Source organism: Ornithorhynchus anatinus, chromosome X1, assembly GCF_004115215.2.
Source record: "Ornithorhynchus anatinus isolate Pmale09 chromosome X1, mOrnAna1.pri.v4, whole genome shotgun sequence".
Lineage (NCBI taxonomy): Eukaryota > Metazoa > Chordata > Mammalia > Monotremata > Ornithorhynchidae > Ornithorhynchus > Ornithorhynchus anatinus.
In genome coordinates, this window is record NC_041749.1 from 102,003,446 (window position 1) to 102,011,221 (window position 7,776).

Below are 7,776 nucleotides of genomic sequence, written 5' to 3' on the forward strand. Positions count from 1 at the left end.
GAGAGAAGGAGAGAAGGAAGGTGAGAAAGGGGTCAAGGTGGTTGAAGAAGTCGGAGGTGGGACCGGGAGGGCGGTAGATGACGGCGACAAGTAACTGGAGTGGGTGGTAGAGGCGAATGATATGGGCTTCGAAGGAGGGGAAGGAGAGGGAGGGGGGAGGAGGGATAGTGCGGAAGCGGCATCGGGGCGAGAGGAGGAAGCCGACGCCTCCTCCCTTACCGGTGAGTCTGGGGGAGTGGGAGAAGGAGAGGCCTCCGCCGGAGAGAGTGGCGGCGGAGACCGTGTCTTCGGGAGAGAGCCACGTTTCCGAAAGGGCGAGGAGGAGGAGAGAGCGGGAGAGGAAAAGGTCATGGATGAAAGGTAGCTTGCCTGTAACAGAGCGGGGGTTCCAGAGGCCACACTTGAAAGTAGCTGTGGGTGCAAGGGGAGGAGGGGGGGGAGGGGCGGGGGGAGGGGAGGGTTTGGATGGGAAGTAGGTGGCGGGGCCCTGGACGAGGAGAGGGGGATGAGGGGTGGCGGTGGGACAAGAGGACTGGGATGGGGCGTGGGTGGGGAAGAGAGAAGGGGGGAGGGGGTGAAGAGGGGGTTAGGTGGGGGAAGAGTAGGGGGAGGGGGACGAGGGGTAGCGCTGGTAAAGTGGGGTTCTAGGGCGGGAGAGAGGAGGGGGGAGGAGACAGAGGAGAGAGCGGGAAAGAGCTGAGCGAGAGAGGGGAAGGGGAAGGGGAAGGGGAGGATAGGAAGGGGCGGGGAGGGGGGAGGGGGGGAGGAGGGACATGGCGAGGCCAGAGAGGTGGGTGGCAGCACTGACAATAAACAGTAATAAACGAAATCGGTAATATAGCAACATGATACAATATGATACAGTACAGTGGTGCTAATATAGCAACATGATACAGTATGATACAATATCGTCGTGTTAATAAAAGGGGTGATGACCAGGGTCGGGGGTAGACTCGATTAAGGGGCGACCTGATCAAATTCAAAATCTGACGACAATAAACAATAAAAAGCGAGATCGCAAATATAGCAACATGCTACAGTAAGGCACACTACAATAGTGTTAATAAGCAGGCGATGACCAGGGTCGGGGGACGAGCCGACCCTACCCGATCAGACTCCAAGTCAAGCGGCCAGCGGCCGAGAGTGTCCCAGAGCTCATGACCAAATAACCCTGTGGCGGCGGGGGGGCCCTGAGGTTGTCCGGGGTGGGTGGCGGCCGTAGGCGGCGGCTAAGGCAAGGTAACATGGTGAGAACAAGGACGTCGTCGCCCGGGGCGGGGGCGGGAGAGATGAATCACCTCAAGAGGGAAGAGGGAGTGAGGCCTTCCCAAAATGGCCGCCTCAGGCAGAGTGGGGGCTTCCTAAAATGGCCGCCTCGGGCGGAGTGGGGGAGCGGTTGGGGAGCACAATGTCCCCGGGCCCGAGCAGGGGGACACAATGTCCCCCGAGGACACAATGTCCTTGGGGCCGAGAAGGGGAGCACAGTGTCCCCAGGATCGAGAAGGGGAGCGCAATGTCCCCGGGTCCGAGCGGGGGGGGGGGGTGGACTGGAAGCTGGTGGCTGGGGGAAGTGCTTGGCCGTCATGGCAGCAGTTTGAATGTAGAAAAAGAGGTGGATTCGGGATATGTTGTGAAGAAGGAACTGATGAAATTTGGTAAGTGACTAAATATGTAGGTTGAAGGAGAGAGAAGTGTCAAGGATAATGTTGATCAAAGTTTCTCTACCTTATAGGCTCCTAAAGCAAACATGCCCAAGAAACCTAATATTACCTACCACCAAAGAGATTAATGGGAAGTAGGGGTGAGGGGGAAAGCTGAACCTTCTGTCCCCTCTGTTATATAAATGTTCTAATAATTGTCAGTTTAGCACTAATAGTTGTTGTTGTCTTATACTGACGAGTCATGTCTGACCCACAGCGGCGCCGTAGACACATCTCTCCCAGAACACCCCATTTCCACCTGCAGTCATTCTAGTAGCATATCCATAGACTTTTCTTGGTAAAAATACGGAATTGGTTTGCCATTGCCTCCTTCCACCCAGTAAACCAGTCACTGCCCTCGACTCTCTCCCATGCCGCTACTGCCCAGCACAGATGGGTTTTGACTTGTAGCAGATTGCCATCCACTCACTAGCCCCAGCCCAAGCTAGGAATGGAATGAGTATGCCTCTGCTTGACTCTCCCTCCTGTAGTCATGACTGGAAGAGTACTGAAAACTCTCCAGGTTGACCCTGAGAGGGGACTAATAAAATTAGGTTCCTAAACTTCTCATTAACTTAAAATTTTCACCATGTTACTAGTTCAAATGTGTCTAAGAACTCTGTTTTCTCTCACCAGTTTCCTCTTTCTATGCTGGCATCTTGAAAACATGGAAGTGGGCGTGAGAGAATGAGCAAGCCATATAATAGAGCCAAAAAGAATGGCACGGTTTGGGGAGGGAGGAGTTCATTCATTCATTCATTCGTATTTATTGAGTGCTTACTGTGTGCAGAGCACTGTACTAAGTGCTTGGGAAGTACAATTTGGCCACAAATAGAGATAATCCCTTCCCAACAATGGGCTCACGGGGGGAGACAGATAACAAAAGAAAACAACTAGACAGACATCAATAGCATCACTATAAATAAATAGAAGTAGAGAAGCAACGTGGCTCAGTGGAAAGAGCCCGGGCTTGGGAGTCAGAGGTCATGGGTTCTAATCCTGGCTCCATCGCTTGTCAGCTGTGTGACCTTGGGCAAGTCACTTCACTTCTCTGGGCCTCAGTTCTCTTATCTGTAAAATGGGGATGAAGACTGTGAGCCCTACTTGGAACAACCTGATAACCTTGTATCTCCCCCCAGCACTTAGAACAGTGCTTGGCACATAGTAAGTGCTTAACAAATACCAACATTATTATATACACATCATTAATAATATCAGGGCAGATTAGTTGGGAAATCAACTTGATATTTACTGACACGGTTCTCACCTAGTTGTCTTCCTACCATTCTGGCCACTCAGTCTTAGTCATTTGTTCTTTTACCTTGCACTTCCTAATTGTGCATGATCCTCACAACTCTGTCCTGAGTCCCCTTTGCTTCTCACTTTACACTCATTCACTCAGGGAGCTCGGGCCCTCACATGGCTTCAACTAATAATCATAATAATGGTTGGTATTTGTTAAGTGCTTATTATGTGTCAATCACTGCTCTAAGCACTGAGGCATATAAAAGTTAATCAGGTTGGACACAGTGACTGTCACACATGAGGCTCATGTCTAACTAGGAGGGAGATCAGGCATTGAATTCCCATTTTACAGATGAGGAAACTGAGGCACAGAGAAGTTAAGCAACTTGACCATGGTCACACAGCAGACAAGTGACGAAGCTGAGATTAGTAGTCAGGTCCTCTGACTTCAAGCCCATGTGCTTTCCACTGGGTCATGCTGTTTCTACCACTACCACCTTTATGTAGATGACTCCCCAGTCTATCCTGTTGGCCGTGGCCTGTCAGCTGCTCTGCCATTTCACATTTCCTCTTGCCTCCGGAACATCTTCACATGGGCTTTATGCTGGCACCTCCAGCTTAAGATGTCTAAAATTGAACTAATCATCCCTCCCAAACTCCTTCTTACTCCACGGCACTACATCAGTTCTTTTCCTTTTTCTTGTCTTGTCTTTTTTTTCTTTTCTTTCCTTTCTCTCTCTTTCTTTCTTTCTTTCCTCTCTTCTCCCACTAGCATGGCTTAATGGAAGGAGCCCAGGCTTGGACATTAGAGGTCGTGGGTTCTAATGCCGCCTCTGCTGCTTGTCAGCTGTGTGACTTTGAGCAAGTCACTTAACTTCTCCGGGCTTCAATTCCCTCATCTGTAAAATGGGGATGAAGCCTGTGAGCTCTACGTGAGACACCTTGATTATCTTGTATCTACACCAGCATTTAGAACAGTGCTTGGGTACATAGTAAGCGCTTACATGGCATCATCATCATCATGCTCTTTCTTCCTCCAAAACCCACTTCACTGTGTTTTGTACTCAATTTTCCCACATCTGACCCCTTGCTTATGTCCTCCCCCTTACCTGGAACTCCCATTCCATTCTAAAGCATATCTATGTTGATATGCTGAACTGGAAACTTTCAGTCCACAAATGTAAAGTTACCAAAATTTACCGAATGAATGGTAAATGATTCAGATTCTGAGCCAAAGCTTGTCTCACTTAAATCATTCAATTCCAGTCATTGTTGGTACTGTACTATGAACTCACTCAGAAGTAGATGTTCAAATGATTTTCTATGCCTTTCCAAAGCACATGAAAAAAATTTCTGATGCAGTACCCGGATCAAGATATTTTATCAACAAATTCTCCCAGAGGCTGGGTTTCCACAGAGGAAGCATATTTTTGGTATAAATTTTCCAGTAGAAAATGCCTTTACACTCTTACATACTAATAAAAATCTCACACTCCATAGTATCACTTTAAAACCCAAAGGAGAGTAAAGTACAAGGTGATATCCCTTACCTACAAGAGATATAGGAGGGGGAGAAATCAAAGAGCTTAAGGAAAATAGATACAAATGCATAGGCCATGCAGAAGGAAGTGCTTGAACAGGGAATTAAAGGCTTAGTCAGGGAAGGCCTCTTGGAGATATGATTTTAATAAGACTTTGGAGGTGGTCTGACAGATATGGCGAGGGAAGGACTTCCAAACCAAATGGAGGGCATGGGCACAGAATTGTTATGAGACAGGCAAGGTAGAGGAACAGTGAGTAAGTCAGCGTTGGAGGAGGGAAGTGTGTGGGTTGTACTAAAGTGGGAAATCATTTAGGTAAATAAGAGGGAGAGAGCTGATTGAGTTCTTTAAAGCCAATGGAAGAAGTTTCTGTTTGATGCAGAGGTGAGTAGGCACCCACTGGAGAGTTTTGAGGAGAGGGGAGTTGTGGACTGAGCATTTGAGCATTATTTAAAAAAAATTATGGCTAGAGAGCAGAGAATGGGAGAGGAAGCTGCCATCACTCCATCCTCCTTTATCATCCATTTGAGGAAGACATATGCCTGTTTCAGATAAATCACAGGCAAGGGCTGTAGCACTTGCTCATTCTACTCCCTATTAATAAAACTGCCTGAGCCACTTTATTATGAAGGCACAGGGAATAAGGTATTTACTTGCTGCACAATTACCAAAATTGCTTCCAGTGAATACCAGTTAAACCCCAGGGCTCGAACTCAGGCAGGCTCCAATTCAGTGTTGTGGGCTCTTGGGGCAGGTCTTGAAGAAGATATCATGTAGCTTCCTTAAGCAAAAATGAAAGATATACTCCCCCTTTGTGTGTATGTGTTCTCTTGTGTGCACACATACATACACACACACACACACACACACACACCCCGCCCCCCTTCTTCCCTTGACAGTCTCTTACTCTATTCTTACTATAACCCAATTTCCTCCATGTAGGGAGAAGAGTCAGCCTCAACAATAGTGATAACAAATCCTGAAAATATTGTCTGTCAGCTGTAATCTACATGAAAAGGCATTCATAGAAGACATCATCCTCTGTCTAGGAGGGATTGGTAGAGCCGCTCTCACTGCTCCAGCCGTTGCTTCTATCGGCCCACTCAAAATCCAAACGTGCTCAGGATTGAACAAGCAATTCCTGAATTAAGCAGAGAATCACTCATAGGGTGGCAGCTACTCGTATGCACTCCTGCTCTGCTCCTCACCTCCAATCCCTAATGAGGCACATTAGCGAAATGTCACAGCGGTTGTGCTGCTGGAAAAAACTGGGGCGTGCTTTTGTACTACCCTGTACCGACCACTACATAAATGTGTCCTGTGCAAAGATGCTGGATAACATCATTGTGCTCATTCTCCTGTTCATTTTCCTCTCTCCCTGCCCTTCATCCCTATTAAATCCTCCCAAACATCCCTAGGCAAATTTAAGATAGACTGTTCTTCACCTCTGCTAGGGCAGAATTGGGCAGCAGCAGCATCACAATAATCTGAAATCACTATTAGGAGTGAGCCCAACTTTCTCCTTCTCTGAAACTAGTTTCCTGGGGTTTGAAAATAGGCATATGGAATTCAAGAAACAATGACACTCCCCCCCAAAAATAAAAGGTCTCAGGATTTACATAACTATTGTATAACTTTAGGAACAACTTCTGTTTTTGGAATACTTAGAATTTGACTTTCAGCCAGCACACACTCAGTATTAATTATTAAGATCCCTAGGGAAGCTCATTCTAAGCTCCATTGCTTAACTCATTAAGTTCTTGAACTTGTGGGGAAAAAAAACCCCAAAAAGTTTTTGTGTGTTCAACTCCTCATCCCTGGAAGAAAATGCATCTTTGCCATCCTTCCGGCTCTATGAGAACCTGCTCTGGGATACTCATTTCCCCAATCTACTGAGGACAAATTACTCAGGACAAATGGAATGATACTTTTTAAAAATTAGGTTCGTTTAGACAAAGTCACTTTAAAAAAAAATAATGTTAGATAAGTGCCAAGAGTTGTCAGCTTTGATTTCAGCGTCAATTTTGTTGCTCATTGGAATGTTATAGTATCCTAGGCCAGAAGAGATCATTGCATCATTATGTATATATCTATAATTCTCTTTCTCTATTTTGATGGTATTAATGCCTGTCTACTTGTTTTGTTTTGTTGTCTGTCTCCCCCTTCTAGACTGTGAGCCCGTTGTTGGTTAGGGATTGTCTCTATCTGTTGCCAAATTGTACTTTCCAAGCGCTTAGTACAATACTCTGCACACAGTAGGCACTCAATAAATATGATTGAATGAATGAATGAATGAATTGCATATATCTCACTGCTCTGAGTAGAGCTGGAAAATGAGACAACTGCCCTTTTCTTTATATTCTTCATATAGTAAAGGAGGAGATTCTACATAGTCTTTTGATAATAAACCACAAAGCCTTACAACCTTTAAGCCATCTCTCCTCAGAGAATATGTTCAGTAGCTTGAATTAGTGGAATACAAAGGGTGTTTTCAAACCAAAATGGTTCCATACTGTTGATTTGGGTGTCTTAGGCAGTCTGGAAGACCAGGGAAGAGTGTCTGGGGTAAGGTTTGCTAATAATATTGATCATGGAAGGTAACAGTGGATGGGAGTAGCAGGAGGCTGAATGGCTCTTTGTATTTTATGGTATTTGTTAAGCACTAACTGTGTTCAAACTAATTATCTTGTATCTTGTCTTATGCTGTCGAGTCATCTCCGACCCATAGTGACAACATAGATACATCACCTCCAGAGCACCCCACCTCCATCTGCAATCATTCTGGTAGTGTATCCATGGAGTTTTCTTGATAAAAATATAGAATTGCTTTGCCATTGCCTCCTTCCACGTAGTAAGCTTGAGTCTCCGCCCTCAACTCTCTCCCATGCCACTGCTGCCCAGCTCAGGTGAGTTTGGACTTGTAGCAGATTGCCTTCCACTCACTAGCCACTGCCCAAGCTAAGAATGGAATTGACTCTGCTTGACTCTCCCTCCCATAGTCAAGACCGGTAGAGTCCCAGAAACTCTCCAGGTGCAACCCTGAAAGGGCCATCTTGTATCTACCCTAGTGCTTAGTACAGTGGCTGGCACAGAACCCTAACCCTAACCCTAATAAGTCCCGGTTCCACATAGAGGGCTCACAGTCTGAATCTCCATTTCCAGATGAAGTAACTGAGGTACAGATAAGTTAACTGACATGCCCATGGTCACATAGCAGACAAGAGTCAAGTTATCTTACTCCCAGGCCCATGTTCTTTCTAATAGGCCATGCTGCTTCTTTTTTAAAGGCA

The 7,776-nt window shown here is 46.3% G+C and overlaps 2 non-coding genes across 2 annotated transcripts; both read right to left on the reverse strand.

Moving 5' to 3' along the window:
* Window positions 1-2,103: 2,103 nt before the first annotated feature.
* On the reverse strand, window positions 2,104-2,240 carry LOC114807123. The gene has a single exon (XR_003755176.1). It is a non-coding gene; the product is annotated as a small nucleolar RNA SNORA7 (small nucleolar RNA).
* Window positions 2,241-7,402: 5,162 nt separating this feature from the next.
* Window positions 7,403-7,535, reverse strand: LOC114807168. The gene has a single exon (XR_003755221.1). It is a non-coding gene; the product is annotated as a small nucleolar RNA SNORA7 (small nucleolar RNA).
* Window positions 7,536-7,776: the final 241 nt, after the last annotated feature.